Raw genomic sequence first — 17148 nt, 5'->3', positions numbered from 1 at the left:
GCACAGAGGAACCAGGGCACGCTCATATGCTCACCAGAGATGTTTCCTGGAACTAAGGACAGAGCAAGGTGGGCTGGAGAGCTGCACTCTGCTTCCCACTCTGGCAGGAGCCTGACAGACACAGGAAGCTCTGGGCCCATGGAAACCCTTTTTTTCCGAACATGACCTGGACAAAGAGGAGTGGGACGGCCGCTAAAGGACCTCTCTCTTCCCTCTGGGAACTGAACCTACAGCACGATGGCAATTGATGTGCAAATGATCACGCCCAAAACCAACACATGAACGAGGAAAGGAATACATTCTAAAAGCAGGAAATGCACCAATGGAAAGCAAGGCACTACCGATTCCACGCGGACACAAACCACCGGCCATAGGATTCTCTCTATTCACACACGCAGCGTTTGCCAAGGAAGCTGAGCAGAAACCCGACTGCTCACTCCTGGGCATGGTCCTCTTGGACAAAACCGCCTCGTGATATGCGAACACTGACCATGACGTTGAGCATTCATTCAGGAGAGGGTAGAGGAGGTTAGGCGCTCAAGCCATGCACATGTCACATGACAATGGCTACAACATCGTCCTCCCTAACCCCGGGCCCACAAAAGAAAAGGAGCACTGAGACCACTTTCAGAACGATAACTTGCAGAGAGGAGGGACAACTTTGGCTGTGGGTCGGCCCATTCCCAAGGGCTTAGAGTCACCAAGAATAGAGCACCAGGGTCTCTCTTGCCCAAAGAGAGCCTCCTGCTGACCCTCATGCACACGAGCTCTCTGTGCAACACAAAAGTCAGCCACTCACCTGAAACGTGAAGGCCACGACCACCATCTGGAGAGATGGTCGCACTGCAAGACACAACCAGAGGAGAGGTCTGTTTTAAGAGCTGGCCTCTGGCGTGGCTCTCAGTGCAGACCTACTGTGCACCAAACACAACCGTGAACATGGAGGAGGCCATGTTCACGTAGCGGTGATCGGGGGGAGGCACGTGGCATCCTCTCAAGGATCTGCCCGCCTCGAGAACCCAATCCCATCGCTGGGGAGAAACCTAAGACTCCCCAACACGGTGCCACCAAACTGGCACCTTACTGGGCCTCAGCGTAATCCTATTGAGCATGATTTTTAAGTCATCACCTCACTTCAAGATTAAGGGTTGTCATCATTGACCCAACGAAGGCACTCTGCGGGCATCGGTACAACTGCACGCTCGTTTGCTCACCAGAGATGTTTCCTGGGGCTGAGGACAGAGCCAGGTGGGCTTGACGGCTGCACTGTTCCGACTCTGGAAGGAGCCTGACAGACAGAGCCCAGGAGAGCTCTGGGCCAAATGAAGGCCATTGTTTTCGGAACATGACCTGGAAAAAGAGGAGGGACAGGGCTTCTAAAGGACCCATCTTGTTCCTATCAGACCTCAATTCTAAGGGAACTTGTTCGTTTATGCGCCAATGGCCACTTCCAAAACCAGGAAAGGAGAGAATGAATGAAACAACATGACCAAACAAACAAATAAGAGGAATCACATAAAAAATGCACCATGGAAATGCGGGCATTTATGATTCCACACCACCAACAAAGAAGAACCAGCAACAGGATTCTCACCACACACACACCCTTAGGGTTTGCAAGAAAGCTGAAGAGGAGCCATACTGCTCATGCCTGGGCGTGGTCCCCTTGGACACAGGAATCTGGCGCGATTCCTACACGGACCATGACATTGAGCATCCATTCAGGTGACGGTAGAGGAGGTCAGGCGCTCAAGCCATGCACATGGCACATGACCCTGTCACGGGACCCCACGAAAGAGCACTGAGCCCCCCTTCAGTCCCATTCCTTTCAGAGAGGAGGGACATCTTTGGCTTTGCGTCGGCCCGTTCCCAAGGACTTAGAGTCACCAATTATAGAGCACCAGGGTCTCCCTTGCCCAAAGAGAGCCTCCAGCTTATTTTCATGCACACGTGCTCTCTGTCCAACACAAAAGTCAGCCACTCACCTGAGACGTGAAGGCCACGACCACCATCTGGAGAGATGGTCGCACTGCAAGACACAACCAGAGGAGAAACGTTCTGTTTTAAGAGTTGGCCTCTGGTACCGCCATCTTGGAGGTCCTACTGGGCACCAAAAACACCGCTGAACGCGGAGAAGGCTACGATCACGTGGAAGCGATCGGGGAGAGGCACGGGGCATCCTCTCAGGAATCTGCCTGCCTCCAGCTCCCCATCCCAACGCTGGGGAGAATCCTAAGACTCCCCAGCACGGTGCCACCAATCTGTCACCCACAGTGGGCCTCAGCGTAATCCTATTGAGCAGGATCTTTATGTCATCACCTCTCTTCAAGGCCCAGACCGCGTAGACATCATTGACCCAGAGACAGCACTTCGCGCACAGAGGAACCAGGGCACGCTCATATGCTCACCAGAGATGTTTCCTGGAACTAAGGACAGAGCAAGGTGGGCTGGAGAGCTGCACTCTGCTTCCCACTCTGGCAGGAGCCTGACAGACACAGGAAGCTCTGGGCCCATGGAAACCCTTTTTTTCCGAACATGACCTGGACAAAGAGGAGTGGGACGGCCGCTAAAGGACCTCTCTCTTCCCTCTGGGAACTGAACCTACAGCACGATGGCAATTGATGTGCAAATGATCACGCCCAAAACCAACACATGAACGAGGAAAGGAATACATTCTAAAAGCAGGAAATGCACCAATGGAAAGCAAGGCACTACCGATTCCACGCGGACACAAACCACCGGCCATAGGATTCTCTCTATTCACACACGCAGCGTTTGCCAAGGAAGCTGAGCAGAAACCCGACTGCTCACTCCTGGGCATGGTCCTCTTGGACACAACCGCCTCGTGATATGCGAACACTGACCATGACGTTGAGCATTCATTCAGGAGAGGGTAGAGGAGGTTAGGCGCTCAAGCCATGCACATGTCACATGACAATGGCTACAACATCGTCCTCCCTAACCCCGGGCCCACAAAAGAAAAGGAGCACTGAGACCACTTTCAGAACGATAACTTGCAGAGAGGAGGGACAACTTTGGCTGTGGGTCGGCCCATTCCCAAGGGCTTAGAGTCACCAAGAATAGAGCACCAGGGTCTCTCTTGCCCAAAGAGAGCCTCCTGCTGACCCTCATGCACACGAGCTCTCTGTGCAACACAAAAGTCAGCCACTCACCTGAAACGTGAAGGCCACGACCACCATCTGGAGAGATGGTCGCACTGCAAGACACAACCAGAGGAGAGGTCTGTTTTAAGAGCTGGCCTCTGGCGTGGCTCTCAGTGCAGACCTACTGTGCACCAAACACAACCGTGAACATGGAGGAGGCCATGTTCACGTAGCGGTGATCGGGGGGAGGCACGTGGCATCCTCTCAAGGATCTGCCCGCCTCGAGAACCCAATCCCATCGCTGGGGAGAAACCTAAGACTCCCCAACACGGTGCCACCAAACTGGCACCTTACTGGGCCTCAGCGTAATCCTATTGAGCATGATTTTTAAGTCATCACCTCACTTCAAGATTAAGGGTTGTCATCATTGACCCAACGAAGGCACTCTGCGGGCATCGGTACAACTGCACGCTCGTTTGCTCACCAGAGATGTTTCCTGGGGCTGAGGACAGAGCCAGGTGGGCTTGACGGCTGCACTGTTCCGACTCTGGAAGGAGCCTGACAGACAGAGCCCAGGAGAGCTCTGGGCCAAATGAAGGCCATTGTTTTCGGAACATGACCTGGAAAAAGAGGAGGGACAGGGCTTCTAAAGGACCCATCTTGTTCCTATCAGACCTCAGTTCTAAGGGAACTTGTTCGTTTATGCGCCAATGGCCACTTCCAAAACCAGGAAAGGAGAGAATGAATGAAACAACATGACCAAACAAACAAATAAGAGGAATCACATAAAAAATGCACCATGGAAATGCGGGCATTTATGATTCCACACCACCAACAAAGAAGAACCAGCAACAGGATTCTCACCACACACACACCCTTAGGGTTTGCAAGAAAGCTGAAGAGGAGCCATACTGCTCATGCCTGGGCGTGGTCCCCTTGGACACAGGAATCTGGCGCGATTCCTACACGGACCATGACATTGAGCATCCATTCAGGTGACGGTAGAGGAGGTCAGGCGCTCAAGCCATGCACATGGCACATGACCCTGTCACGGGACCCCACGAAAGAGCACTGAGCCCCCCTTCAGTCCCATTCCTTTCAGAGAGGAGGGACATCTTTGGCTTTGGGTCGGCCCGTTCCCAAGGACTTAGAGTCACCAATTATAGAGCACCAGGGTCTCTCTTGCCCAAAGAGAGCCTCCAGCTTGTTTTCATGCACACGTGCTCTCTGTCCAACACAAAAGTCAGCCACTCACCTGAGACGTGAAGGCCACGACCACCATCTGGAGAGATGGTCGCACTGCAAGACACAACCAGAGGAGAAACGTTCTGTTTTAAGAGTTGGCCTCTGGTACCGCCATCTTGGAGGTCCTACTGGGCACCAAAAACACCGCTGAACGCGGAGAAGGCTACGATCACGTGGAAGCGATCGGGGAGAGGCACGGGGCATCCTCTCAGGAATCTGCCTGCCTCCAGCTCCCCATCCCAACGCTGGGGAGAATCCTAAGACTCCCCAGCACGGTGCCACCAATCTGTCACCCACAGTGGGCCTCAGCGTAATCCTATTGAGCAGGATCTTTATGTCATCACCTCTCTTCAAGGCCCAGACCGCGTAGACATCATTGACCCAGAGACAGCACTTCGCGCACAGAGGAACCAGGGCACGCTCATATGCTCACCAGAGATGTTTCCTGGAACTAAGGACAGAGCAAGGTGGGCTGGAGAGCTGCACTCTGCTTCCCACTCTGGCAGGAGCCTGACAGACACAGGAAGCTCTGGGCCCATGGAAACCCTTTTTTTCCGAACATGACCTGGACAAAGAGGAGTGGGACGGCCGCTAAAGGACCTCTCTCTTCCCTCTGGGAACTGAACCTACAGCACGATGGCAATTGATGTGCAAATGATCACGCCCAAAACCAACACATGAACGAGGAAAGGAATACATTCTAAAAGCAGGAAATGCACCAATGGAAAGCAAGGCACTACCGATTCCACGCGGACACAAACCACCGGCCATAGGATTCTCTCTATTCACACACGCAGCGTTTGCCAAGGAAGCTGAGCAGAAACCCGACTGCTCACTCCTGGGCATGGTCCTCTTGGACACAACCGCCTCGTGATATGCGAACACTGACCATGACGTTGAGCATTCATTCAGGAGAGGGTAGAGGAGGTTAGGCGCTCAAGCCATGCACATGTCACATGACAATGGCTACAACATCGTCCTCCCTAACCCCGGGCCCACAAAAGAAAAGGAGCACTGAGACCACTTTCAGAACGATAACTTGCAGAGAGGAGGGACAACTTTGGCTCTGGGTCGGCCCATTCCCAAGGGCTTAGAGTCACCAAGAATGGAGCACCAGGGTCTCTCTTGCCCAAAGAGAGCCTCCTGCTGACCCTCATGCACACGAGCTCTCTGTGCAACACAAAAGTCAGCCACTCACCTGAAACGTGAAGGCCACGACCACCATCTGGAGAGATGGTCGCACTGCAAGACACAACCAGAGGAGAGGTCTGTTTTAAGAGCTGGCCTCTGGCGTGGCTCTCAGTGCAGACCTACTGTGCACCAAACACAACCGTGAACATGGAGGAGGCCATGTTCACGTAGCGGTGATCGGGGGGAGGCACGTGGCATCCTCTCAAGGATCTGCCCGCCTCGAGAACCCAATCCCATCGCTGGGGAGAAACCTAAGACTCCCCAACACGGTGCCACCAAACTGGCACCTTACTGGGCCTCAGCGTAATCCTATTGAGCATGATTTTTAAGTCATCACCTCACTTCAAGATTAAGGGTTGTCATCATTGACCCAACGAAGGCACTCTGCGGGCATCGGTACAACTGCACGCTCGTTTGCTCACCAGAGATGTTTCCTGGGGCTGAGGACAGAGCCAGGTGGGCTTGACGGCTGCACTGTTCCGACTCTGGAAGGAGCCTGACAGACAGAGCCCAGGAGAGCTCTAGGCCAAATGAAGGCCATTGTTTTCGGAACATGACCTGGAAAAAGAGGAGTGACAGGGCTTCTAAAGGACCCATCTTGTTCCTATCAGACCTCAGTTCTAAGGGAACTTGTTCGTTTATGCGCCAATGGCCACTTCCAAAACCAGGAAAGGAGAGAATGAATGAAACAACATGACCAAACAAACAAATAATAGGAATCACATAAAAAATGCACCATGGAAATGGGGGCATTATGATTCCAACCACCAACAAAGAAGAACCAGCAACAGGATTCTCACCACACACACACCCTTAGGGTTTGCAAGAAAGCTGAAGAGGAGCCATACTGCTCATGCCTGGGCGTGGTCCCCTTGGACACAGGAATCTGGCGCGATTCCTACACGGACCATGACATTGAGCATCCATTCAGGTGAAGGTAGAGGAGGTCAGGCGCTCAAGCCATGCACATGGCACATGACCCTGTCACGGGACCCCACGAAAGAGCACTGAGCCCCCCTTCAGTCCCATTCCTTTCAGAGAGGAGGGACATCTTTGGCTTTGGGTCGGCCCGTTCCCAAGGACTTAGAGTCACCAATTATAGAGCACCAGGGTCTCCCTTGCCCAAAGAGAGCCTCCAGCTTGTTTTCATGCACACGTGCTCTCTGTCCAACACAAAAGTCAGCCACTCACCTGAGACGTGAAGGCCACGACCACCATCTGGAGAGATGGTCGCACTGCAAGACACAACCAGAGGAGAAACGTTCTGTTTTAGGAGTTGGCCTCTGGTACCGCCATCTTGGAGGTCCTACTGGGCACCAAAAACACCGCTGAACGCGGAGAAGGCTACGATCACGTGGAAGCGATCGGGGAGAGGCACCTGGCATCCTCTCAGGAATTGCCTGCCTCGAGCTCCCAATCCCAACGCCGGGGAGAATCCTAAGACTCCCAGCACGGTGCCACCAAAGTGTTATCTAACTGGGCCTCAGAGATTTCCTGTTGTGCCCGGTGTTTATGTCATCACCTCTTTTCAAGATGGAGACTGCCAGACATCATTGACCCAGAGACAGCACTATGCACAGAGCGGTACAACTGCACACACAGCTGCTCACCAGAGACGCTTCCTGAAGACCAAGCGTGGTGGCCTTGACAGGTGCATTGTTCCGAGTCCGATGGAGCCTGACAGAGAGCCCGGGAAGCTCTTGGCGAACTGAAAACCTTTTTTTTTCCAGAACATGACCTGCATATAAAGATAGTGATGTCTTCTAAACAACTATGCATCCCTCTTGAGACTGATGCTATTGGTCTTGATCCTTTTGGTGTTAAAAATTGTTTCAGCATTTATTAATCAATGAATTGATTAAGAAATTATAGACTTTGAAGTAATGATTAAAGCACAAAATGAAATAGACAGATACCTTTCAGTATCCGCACGCACACACACATGGCATTTGTCTTGATTTGTGAAGGGAAACCACACAGGTCACCCCAGGCATTAAAACAGGTTTTGTACGAAACCCTGGGCTACTCTACTGCCTACTGTATCGTAAAGTAGAGAAAGACAGCATGATGCCACACAGAAAATACCGTGTGGCCCCCAGGTACCAGGACACCATCCAGTTTTCACACTGGCTCTGCTCCATGGAAACCTTGAGGTTAGGGGCTTACACACCAGAAGGGTACTTTCAGTTCCGAGTCACTGGTCACATCCCACCTCGCCAGCCACGGAGGAACGCACGTTGTTCCTCTCGGGCATTTAGAATGGGAAACCTCGCTTTTGTGAAAACAGAGATCAAAGTGAAGACGCAACAATGTTGTAGGAGAATTTTGAAGCTGGCCTGAGAGTCCTGGTGGTTCAATCGTACACAGGAGGGTCACGGGGTTGATTCCCAGTGGAGAGCACTTAGCGGGGTTGCAGGTTAGATGACTGGCACCCCTTTGGGGACTCATGCAGGAGGCAACCAATTGATGGATCTCTTTCACATCAATGTGTTTCTCTCTCTCTCTCTCCACTTCCCTACCGCCTCCATTCCAACTCTCTAGAAATCAATGAAAGAAGTATCCTCAGCCCTCAGGCGAGGATTACAGGAAAAAAAGAAAAAAGAAAAGAAACAGCCTCCAAAACGTGCCTATCACCTGATTTCAAAAGGTGATGTCTATGCAGCACGGTGCAGGCCACTGTCACAGGAGACAAACACTTTCCACTGTGCACCAGTGGCCTCAAGGTGGTGACACAAAGGAGGTCAATAACCAACAGGGGCAAGAAAGGATCTTCACAAACCCGCCATTCAGTCCACGGACATGGTGAACATTGTTTTCCGAAAGATCACAGTCCGTTATCCCAAGCTCAACTCTGTTGGGCAACAAACGCTCATGGGCAGGGGTCACTGTTGCAGTTCTATCTCTGGACACCACAGGCATGGTCCTCTTGGACACAAGAATCGTGGGGAAAAATCCCAACTCTGACCATGACATTGAGCATCCGTTAAGGATGGAGGGGAGAGTTAGGGTCCTCAAGCTCTACACAAGCTCACATGACAGCTGCTCAGGACCCCACTGGAGAAAAAATTGAGCCCCCTTTCCGTCCAACTTATCTCAGATAGGAGGGACATCTTGGCTTTGATGGGTCAAAGGACTGAGAATCAAAAAGAATGCTGTAGCCGCCCCGACTACCGAGGTTCCAGGGAGCATACAAACGTTACTGCCCGAAAGCAAGCCTCCTCCTCATTCTCTTATACTATTTGGTCTCCATCCAAGACAGACGATAGCCACTCACCTTAAACCCGAAGGCAACCACCTCCACTTGGTCAGACTGTCAGACTGAAAGACACAAGGGGAGAAGGGTTTTGAAGATTAGCCTCGGGTATGGCCTACTGTGGGAAACCATGGAAGACCTAAAGACGCAATCAGCTTGAACAAGCCATGCTGTGTGCAAGTTGTCCGATAGAGGCACAGGGGGTCGCTCAAGAAATTAGCTGCCTCGAGAACCCAATCCCTCTGCTCTCAAGAGGGACGAGACTCCCGAACACGGCGCCACAAATTTGTCCCCTGCACTGGGCCTCAAGGCTGATTCTGAGAATAACTGTTTAGTTATCATCTCTCTTCGAGACAATGTGTGTTCTCATCATGGGCCCAACGAAGGCACTCTGCGGGCATCGGTACCACTGCACACTCGTTTGCTCACCAGAGATGTTTCCTGGGACTGAGGACAGAGCAAGGTGGGCTTGACAGCTGCATTGTTCTGACTCTGGAAGGAGCCTGACAGAGCCCAGGAAGCTCTAGGCCAGTGATGGCGAACCTATGACACGCATGTCAGAGGTGACACGCGAACTCATTTTTTGGTTGATTTTTCTTTGTTAAATGGCATTTAAATATATAAAATAAATATCAAAAATATAAACCTTTGTTTTACTATGGTTGCAAATATCAAAAAATTTCTATAGGTGACACGGCATCAGAGTTAAGTTAGGGTTTTTCGAAATGCTGACATGCCATCACTGCTCTAGGCCAAATGAAGGCCTTTTTTTTTTTTCCAGAACATGACCTGGGGAAAGAGGAGAAAGACGGTGGTCTACACGACCTATTTCTTCACTCTTGGAACTGAAGCTAATGTTCTTTGCTGCTTTGTATGGTAATGAACATTCCAAAAACGAATGAAAGAATGAATAAATCAATAACAGATTAAAGAACTGAACCAATGTCAGGCTGAGCACTACTGATTCAAGACCAACAAGAGTAATTAATCATATTATTTTCACTTTGGACACACACGCGATTTGTTGTGAAAGGTGAAGAGAAGCCATACTCATCGTTTCTGGCATCAAAATAATTGGTTTGAGGCAGAACACAGAGTGAGGCCTATTGGTCATCACAAAACAGAGAATGTCACCATGAAGTCACAAACGATTAACTCTGTGGCACACAGATATCTGGGCACCTTTCATTTGTGTTCTAGGCAAAGACACTACAAAGAAAGAAAACTAGAGGCCGACCTACTTGATGAACACAGACGCAAAAGTCCTCAACAAAGTATTAGCACACCGAACCCATAAATATATTAAAGCCATCATACACCACAATCTGGCTGGATTTATTGCCAGGAGGCAAGGATGGTTCAAGGGCAGGATCCCCAGCACTGGTAGGGGTCGATTTTTTTTTTTTTCTCTCTCTCTCCCTCCTTCTCCCTCCCTTCCACTCTCTCTAAAAATCAATGGAAAAAATATTCTCTGGTGAGGATTACAAAAATAACAACAAAAACAGTATACTACTACCATCAGAACACACACACAGACCAAAGAAACAGAGCCTAGAAATAACCCTCGAATACATCCTGGCCTAGGACATGACTGCCTATCATAAACTGCCTTTTAATTAAAAAGTTTTAATTTCAGACCATCCTCTGTGGTTGCGTTAGGTCTCTGAGTTTGCAGGGCCACCACACAGGCCTTCCCTAAGCTGGGCAGGGTAGCGTGTGGTCCCTTTTCACCCACAGCACAAAACAGGAAAAAGTCTCTTAGACAAATAGTGCTGGGGCCTGGCTGGCATGGCTCAGTGGTTGAGGGTCAACCTAGGAACCAGGAGGTCACGGTTCGATTCCCGTGCAACCATCAGGGCATGTATGGGGCTCCATCTGGGGGGTGCAGGAGGCGGCCATCCAAGTTTCTCTCTCATCATTGATGCTTCTCTCTCCCTCTTCCTTCCTCTCTTAAATCAATCATAAAAATATATTTCAAAAAATAAATAGTGCTGGGGAAAATGGATACCCATACGCAAAAAAAAAAAATACCAAAAAACCCCCACAAAGAACACCAATGAAATTGGACCCATGTTACACCCTACACACACACACACACACACACACACACACACACACTTCAACTCAAAATAAACCGAAGACCTAAATGTAAGACCTGAAACTGTCCACACCCTGGGGAAAAGCGCCTTGACGTTGGTCTTGGAAACGAGAAAAAGAAAAAAAAAAAAAAAAAGGACATGACACCCAAAGCGAAGGCCTTAGGAAAAGCGAACGTAACAAGCCCCGCAGTTCTCCGCAGTATCCCAATCCATTGAGGTTTTTCTTCCCTGCAACTGTCGTCAGTTTGGCTCAAATAAACTCACAAAAAATTCTTTACAAAAAGAGAGAGAGGAAAAAAACAAAAAACCCCAAGCAAAAATAAACGAGGGGACTACATCACACGAAAAAGCGTTCTACGCGGCGGTGACTACAAAGCAAAGGGCGTGAGGGCACGAGAAGGTGGGGAAACCGAGGGAGAGCTCTCCCGGGAGGAGCAAACGGCGCAGGATGGAGGCCCCGGGCAAGGTCCTTGTTTAAATGCCTCCCCCCCCCCACCCCCAGCCTGGAGAGCAGGTAGCCGGCGCTCCATCCAGGTTCCTGCCCCCACCCACCCCCACCCCCACCCCTCCTACCCGGGCAGGGCGCTGTCACTCACGAGGCCCCGCAGAAACGGGGGGGGGGGGGGGGACCATACAGCCTCCGACGAGGAGCTCGGGCACCTGGCGCAGGTGCAACCACCTAAGGGCGCATCGCTCCCACCTGGCTGCGCGCGCGAGGGCCTGCGGTCCAAGGGGCGCAGCGCTACCCACCTGCAGGGCTGTCGGGGGGACCCGGCCGTGTCCACACGCCTGGCTGCCCTCACGCTGAGAAAACGGGGCGCTTCTACGCCCCAACCTTCACGGAGCTCCCACCCAGGGCCGCAGAGCGCGCAGAACAGCCAGAGAGCCTGCGCGCTTAAGTCGCCCCAGGCCAGGAAAGGGCGGGGCTCGGAGGGGTGGGGATGCAGGCACGCAAGTGGCCCCGCCCACGGAGGATATTTGCACCAATAGGGATGCTCAGGGCTGCCAGGGGCGTGGCTGAGCATGCGAGGAACGGTATTGGCAGCTGAACTAGCCAAGCGCCCAGGAGACCCACAAACACGAATTGGAAGAGGTCTATGCACCCCTGTGTGTGTCGCAGCGTTGTTGACAAGAGCCGAGCTGTGGAAGGAAGCACGAGTGGGTGAAGGTGAGGCACCGAAAGCCACGGAATATGGCGACACGCCTACATCCCCTCCCAAGGACGGCACGGAGCTGGGCTGTCAGCCTCCATGGCTGTCATCGGATGTCCTCGCGACCCAGGCCATGACAGTGCCCTTAGACATGGATGTGATCCTTAAACCCTTGTTCGCATGTGGATTGGCGTTTTGGCAGGTTCAGTCCAGTTAGTCTGGGCAGCCCGGCCGGGGTGGCTCAGTGGTTGAGCATCAACCTATGAACCGGGGGGGTCATGGTTTGAATCCCGGTCAGGGCACATGCCCAGGTGGCGGGCTCCATCCCTAGCAGGGGGCGTGCAGGAGGCAGCCGATCCACGATTCCCTCTCATCACTGATGTTGTTATCTCCCTCTCCCTCTCCCTTCTCTCTCTACAAGTCAATAAAAACATTTTTTTTTTGTAAAAGAGTATTTTTTACCTAGCTGTTCAGCTTCTTATTCCACACTAGTTAGGCATTCCTCATCCAGCCCTCTGCTCCCCAGAATTTAAGAGAGCAGCATTGTGCCTACTGGTCCAGCCCCAACGAAGGTGGCCACTGGGTATGTGGTCATCTTTCCCCCATCAACTCTCCTGCAAGGGCGAAGCTTATAGACTCAACCCCCGGCCATACTGGGACCACGTAATACTCCCAGGTAAGGTTCAAGTGCGTGAAGACAGCTCCCCCAAGAGGCTCTCCACTGCCATCACCTCCACATCTCCTGCTTCTCTATGGGCATCTTCCCAGGTTGACTTACCCCTTCAACTATGTCTTCTGGGTTTTTTTCTACTAGAAATGGTGCCACAATAAGCATTCATGTCTACGTGTTTTAGGGCGTTTGTATGAATTTTGGTGAACTGTACCTGGGAGTACGTTCGTTTGTGGGGACTAAGAGCATTCCTGAAATCAGCTGGACCCATGAACCAAGAGGTCAGGGTTGGATTCCGGGCAGGGCACATGCCTGGGTTGCAAGCCCGATCCCCAGTAGGGGGCGTGCAGGAGGCAGCTGATCTATGATTCTCTCTCAACATTGATTTCTATGTCTCCATCCCTCTCCCTTCCTCTCTGAAATCAAAAATAGGACAAAAAAATAAAAACAAATAAAAAATAGGACAGCTGGCCTACATGCTTCTTGAAGTCAGACGGACCGTTTCCAAAAGACCTCAATGGGATTATTTCATGAAATCTTTAAAGGGAATCGGGGGCGGAATTAACACCTATTATGTAATTGCATCTGCCGATCTGAATAAGTACATTATATTCCCTCATTCGCAAGGCACTATGGACTTCCTTTCCAACATGCTTTTTAGTACGGAAATTTCCTCCATAACTGCTATTTCTGATGTTCCTGAAAATGTTCTATTTCTACGTGTTCACTTTCCATGTGTAATTTCACACAGACATACATTTCATGGTACTTATTTGCTTGTGAATATGGTAACTTTGCTAAGTTCGCTTCCTTAATTCAACGGTGTGCAGATTTTTGGGGGAATCTAGGTAGATAGCTCTAGATAGAAAACATACTCACACACGTATAGGCATTGTTTTGGTGTTTGTAAATAATCAACGGTGTGCCTTTTCGTTGCTAATCCTTACACACTGTCTCTTCTTTTTCTATGGATTTATTCCATTAGGACAACTCAGGATAGTGCTGATTAGAAATGGTGACAGAAATGTTCTGTTTTGCTCCCAATCTCAGGAGGAAAACTTTCAGTATCTCCAACATCAGTGACTTTGCAATTGATTGCTTTCATAAATTAACCTTTATCTCTTTTTTAATGCTCAGTTATTAGTTTCCATGAAATTCAGGAGAAATCAGTTTTGTATTTTCTTGAATGCTTTTCTTTATTTTTGAGATGGAAAACATGTTATTTAAACTAAATCTGCCACCTAAGAAACGTGGGTTGTTTTTTTCCCAAGTCAAAATAACTATATAACATACATACATAAATATACATATACTAGAGCAGTGATGGCAAACCTCTGACACGCGAACTCATTTTTTTGGTTGATTTTTCTTTGTTAAATGGCATTTAAATATATAAAATAAATATCAAAAATATAAGTCTTTGTTTTACTATGGTTGCAAATATCAAAACATTTCTATATGTGATACGGCACCAGAGTTAAGTTAGGGTTTTTCAAAATGCTGACACGCCGAGCTCAAGAGGTTCACCATCACTGGTGTAGACTGTCAAGTGGGATTTGTCTAAATATTTTCTCATGTTTAAATTTTTTTATGTACACATATTTTATTTATTGACTTCAGAGAGGAAGGGAGAGAAACATCCATGATGAGAGAGAATCATGCATCGGCTGCTTCCTGCACGCCCCCTACTGGGGATCGAGCCTGCAACACGGGTATGTGCCCTGACCAAGAATTGAACCATGACCTCCTGGAGGTTCATAGGTCGACGCTCAACCACTGAGCCACACCGGCTAGGCTATTTATTCAGGGTTTTTTTTTTTTTTTTTTAATATTAGTGTGGACTTGTGAATACTGATTATACACTTTGGGTTAGAATCCCATGCAAAGCTACGTATTTCGTTCACATTGTGTCAGCTTTAGCCATTGGAAGGTCTTTGGGTTGGTTCCTGTGTAACTTCTAGCATACTTCCGTGTGCGTGTGCATGTGCGTGTGCGTGCATAGCTCTTCCTTCCTTTCTGGCACTACATAATACCCCCAGGTCATCCTTTACATTTTCTGCCCATTCATAGAATCCACCATGCTTTTCATTGGAGAATGGTACTGGAAACCTTGATACGGCTTCTAGTAACTGCTATCACTAGAATGTCATTGCTTCTAGGCGGCCTCTGCTGCAGAGTAGGGACCTATGGATATGTCCAGCCATTGCATGTGTACACATACATGTACCTATTTCTGTGTAAATACATACCCATGTGGATGTTAAACATGAGATCCCGGCTGGCGGGGCTCAGTGAATGAGTGTCGACCCATCAAGATCACAGTTCGATTCCTGGTAGGGGCACGTGCCCAGTTGCAGGCTTGATCCCCGGTGTGGGGCGTGCAGGAGGCAGCCGATCCATGATTCTCTCTCGTCACTGATGTTTCTATCCCTCTCGCCCTCCCTGTCCCTACCTCTCTAAAATCAATAAAAATATCTTTTTTTAAAAAAAAAAGAAATACCTAACTTGTGTGGAATAAGAAGCTAAAGAGTGAAGGTAAAAATTTCTTTAGCACAGGAGTGAACCATCAATTTTGAGAGCTGAGTTGAAAAAGGAATTCTGAGAGACCACAGGTATCAAACACAGGTAGGATGGGCATTACTACTAAAAATAAAATTAATCTGGAACTGCCCCCTCCTCCCATGGTTACAGGAGGCAGCCGATCCTTGATTCTCTCTCATCATGGATGTTTCTATCCCTCTCCTTCTCCCTCCCTCTCTCTGAAATGAATAAAAACGACTTTAAAAACATTTGTGTATGGTGAAGCTCCCGTTGCGTGCCTTAAAGTTCAATGTCATAGACGCACCATCACAGTATCGTACAGAACAGATGCACTGTGCTGTCTCTCCTGTCCTCACCCTCCCGCTAAAGACACTGGTGATTTTACTGCATTTTTAGTTGTGCACTTCCCAGCCTGTCAGATAAACGGGGACACAGTCCGTGCCTCCTTTTCGGACTGGCTCCCTTCACTGAGCAAAATGCATTTAAAATTCACTGTGTCTCTTTCTCTACGTGGATATACCACAGTGTGGGTGGATTCCTCCCTCCATCTCCCTCAATTCATTTCTATAAGGATAGCTTGGGTTTCTCTCAGTTTCTGGAAATTACGAGTAAAGCTGTTATAAATATTCATGGGCTGGTGGTGGTATGGGCATGAGTTTTTAACAAATTTGGGTCAATGCCTAGGAACAGAGTAGCTGGGTACATTTTTCTTGCTCATCATGAATGACAGTTTGTTGCTTGGATCTTCCCCAACTATGGGCATTGCCAGTTCTTTGGCTTGTAGCCATCTCCTAGGAGTGGAGGGGCACCTGTTTGTTTAATTCGCATCCCCTTAATGGAAAGCATGGTCCATCTGGTTATCTGTCATCTGTATACTTCTGTGGGGAGGGGTATATTCAGACCCTAGGCCCATGTCTAATGGGTATGGTTGTGTGCCTATTGCTGAGTTGTAAGATTTCTTTCTACATTTGGAGAGAAGGCCTTTATCAGATATGCCTTGAGAGTATCTTCTCCTAATCTGTGTTGAGCTTTTCATCAATGGAACAGCGCCCGTAATTTCAGTGAAGTCTACCGAATCCTCTTTCCGTCATGATTTGTGCCTTTGGTGTGGCATCTGAAAACGTGTAACAAAGACGAAGGCCACACAGACTTCCTCCTTTACTATTCTGCATGGCACGTGAGGCTCTGAGGTCGACCTCGGGTTAACTTTGTAATTAACGTCCAGTCTCCCATGCACACGTGAAGGTCTGGGTCCAGGCCCCTTCGTGCAGGTGGACACCCTATTGTTCTGCCATTACTTACTGAAAAGGCTTACGTATGGATTGAATTTCCTTGGTGCGCCCATGTACCTGCTTCTGATTTCTCTGTTCCCAACTATGGGCCTATGTGTCTACTCGTTTGCCAAGACCATGCTATCCTGATGACTGGACATTTGCAGCGAAAGTTCTGAAATAAGGTAGGGGTGGACCCTCCAAGTCTGTTCTTCAGTATTGTGTTGATTCTCTTGTCTTTCCGTAAAACCTTAAGATTAGTCTGTTGATTTCTATCAAATAACCTATTGGGATGCTCAATGAGATTTCATCGAATCTATAGATTTAATTCAATTTGAGCTGGGCAGAGCTGACCTCTGAACAGTATTGAGTCTTCCAATCCACCATGAACACCGAGGTATTTACATCTTATCCATTACTTGAATCTACTTTGATTTCTTTCATCAGTTTTGTATTTTCTGCACTTAGATCCTATAAATGGTATAAACATATTTATTTATATGATATTTACATACACATGCACATTTTCTTTGACGTACATGGTTTTTTAAAAATTTATTTAGAATTCGCATCCTTTATCCTTGTTCTATGCATTTAGATATTTTTGTTTTGTTTTGCTTTGT

At 49.1% G+C, this 17148-nt stretch overlaps 5 non-coding genes and 2 pseudogenes across 5 annotated transcripts; all 7 read right to left on the bottom strand.

Annotated features, from left to right (window-relative positions):
• Positions 1-1085: 1085 nt before the first annotated feature.
• On the bottom strand, positions 1086-1164 carry LOC138998743 (small nucleolar RNA SNORD115). Its single transcript, XR_011469244.1, has one exon. It is a non-coding gene; the product is annotated as a small nucleolar RNA SNORD115 (small nucleolar RNA).
• Positions 1165-2275: 1111 nt separating this feature from the next.
• LOC138998761 (small nucleolar RNA SNORD115) lies at positions 2276-2358 on the bottom strand (annotated as a pseudogene).
• Positions 2359-3459: 1101 nt separating this feature from the next.
• On the bottom strand, positions 3460-3538 carry LOC138998742 (small nucleolar RNA SNORD115). Its single transcript, XR_011469243.1, has one exon. It is a non-coding gene; the product is annotated as a small nucleolar RNA SNORD115 (small nucleolar RNA).
• A 1111-nt stretch (positions 3539-4649) lies between these two features.
• LOC138998760 (small nucleolar RNA SNORD115) lies at positions 4650-4732 on the bottom strand (annotated as a pseudogene).
• A 1101-nt stretch (positions 4733-5833) lies between these two features.
• LOC138998741 (small nucleolar RNA SNORD115) lies at positions 5834-5912 on the bottom strand. The gene has a single exon (XR_011469242.1). It is a non-coding gene; the product is annotated as a small nucleolar RNA SNORD115 (small nucleolar RNA).
• A 1106-nt stretch (positions 5913-7018) lies between these two features.
• Positions 7019-7100, bottom strand: LOC138998670 (small nucleolar RNA SNORD115). The gene has a single exon (XR_011469185.1). It is a non-coding gene; the product is annotated as a small nucleolar RNA SNORD115 (small nucleolar RNA).
• A 1993-nt stretch (positions 7101-9093) lies between these two features.
• Positions 9094-9172, bottom strand: LOC138998672 (small nucleolar RNA SNORD115). Its single transcript, XR_011469187.1, has one exon. It is a non-coding gene; the product is annotated as a small nucleolar RNA SNORD115 (small nucleolar RNA).
• Between the last annotated feature and the right edge of the window lie 7976 nt (positions 9173-17148).

Source organism: Myotis yumanensis, unplaced genomic scaffold, assembly GCF_028538775.1.
Source record: "Myotis yumanensis isolate MYYU_CA2020_CCGP unplaced genomic scaffold, mMyoYum1.0.hap1 SCAF_20, whole genome shotgun sequence".
Taxonomy (NCBI): domain Eukaryota; kingdom Metazoa; phylum Chordata; class Mammalia; order Chiroptera; family Vespertilionidae; genus Myotis; species Myotis yumanensis.
This window is presented reverse-complemented; position numbering and strand designations above follow the sequence as displayed.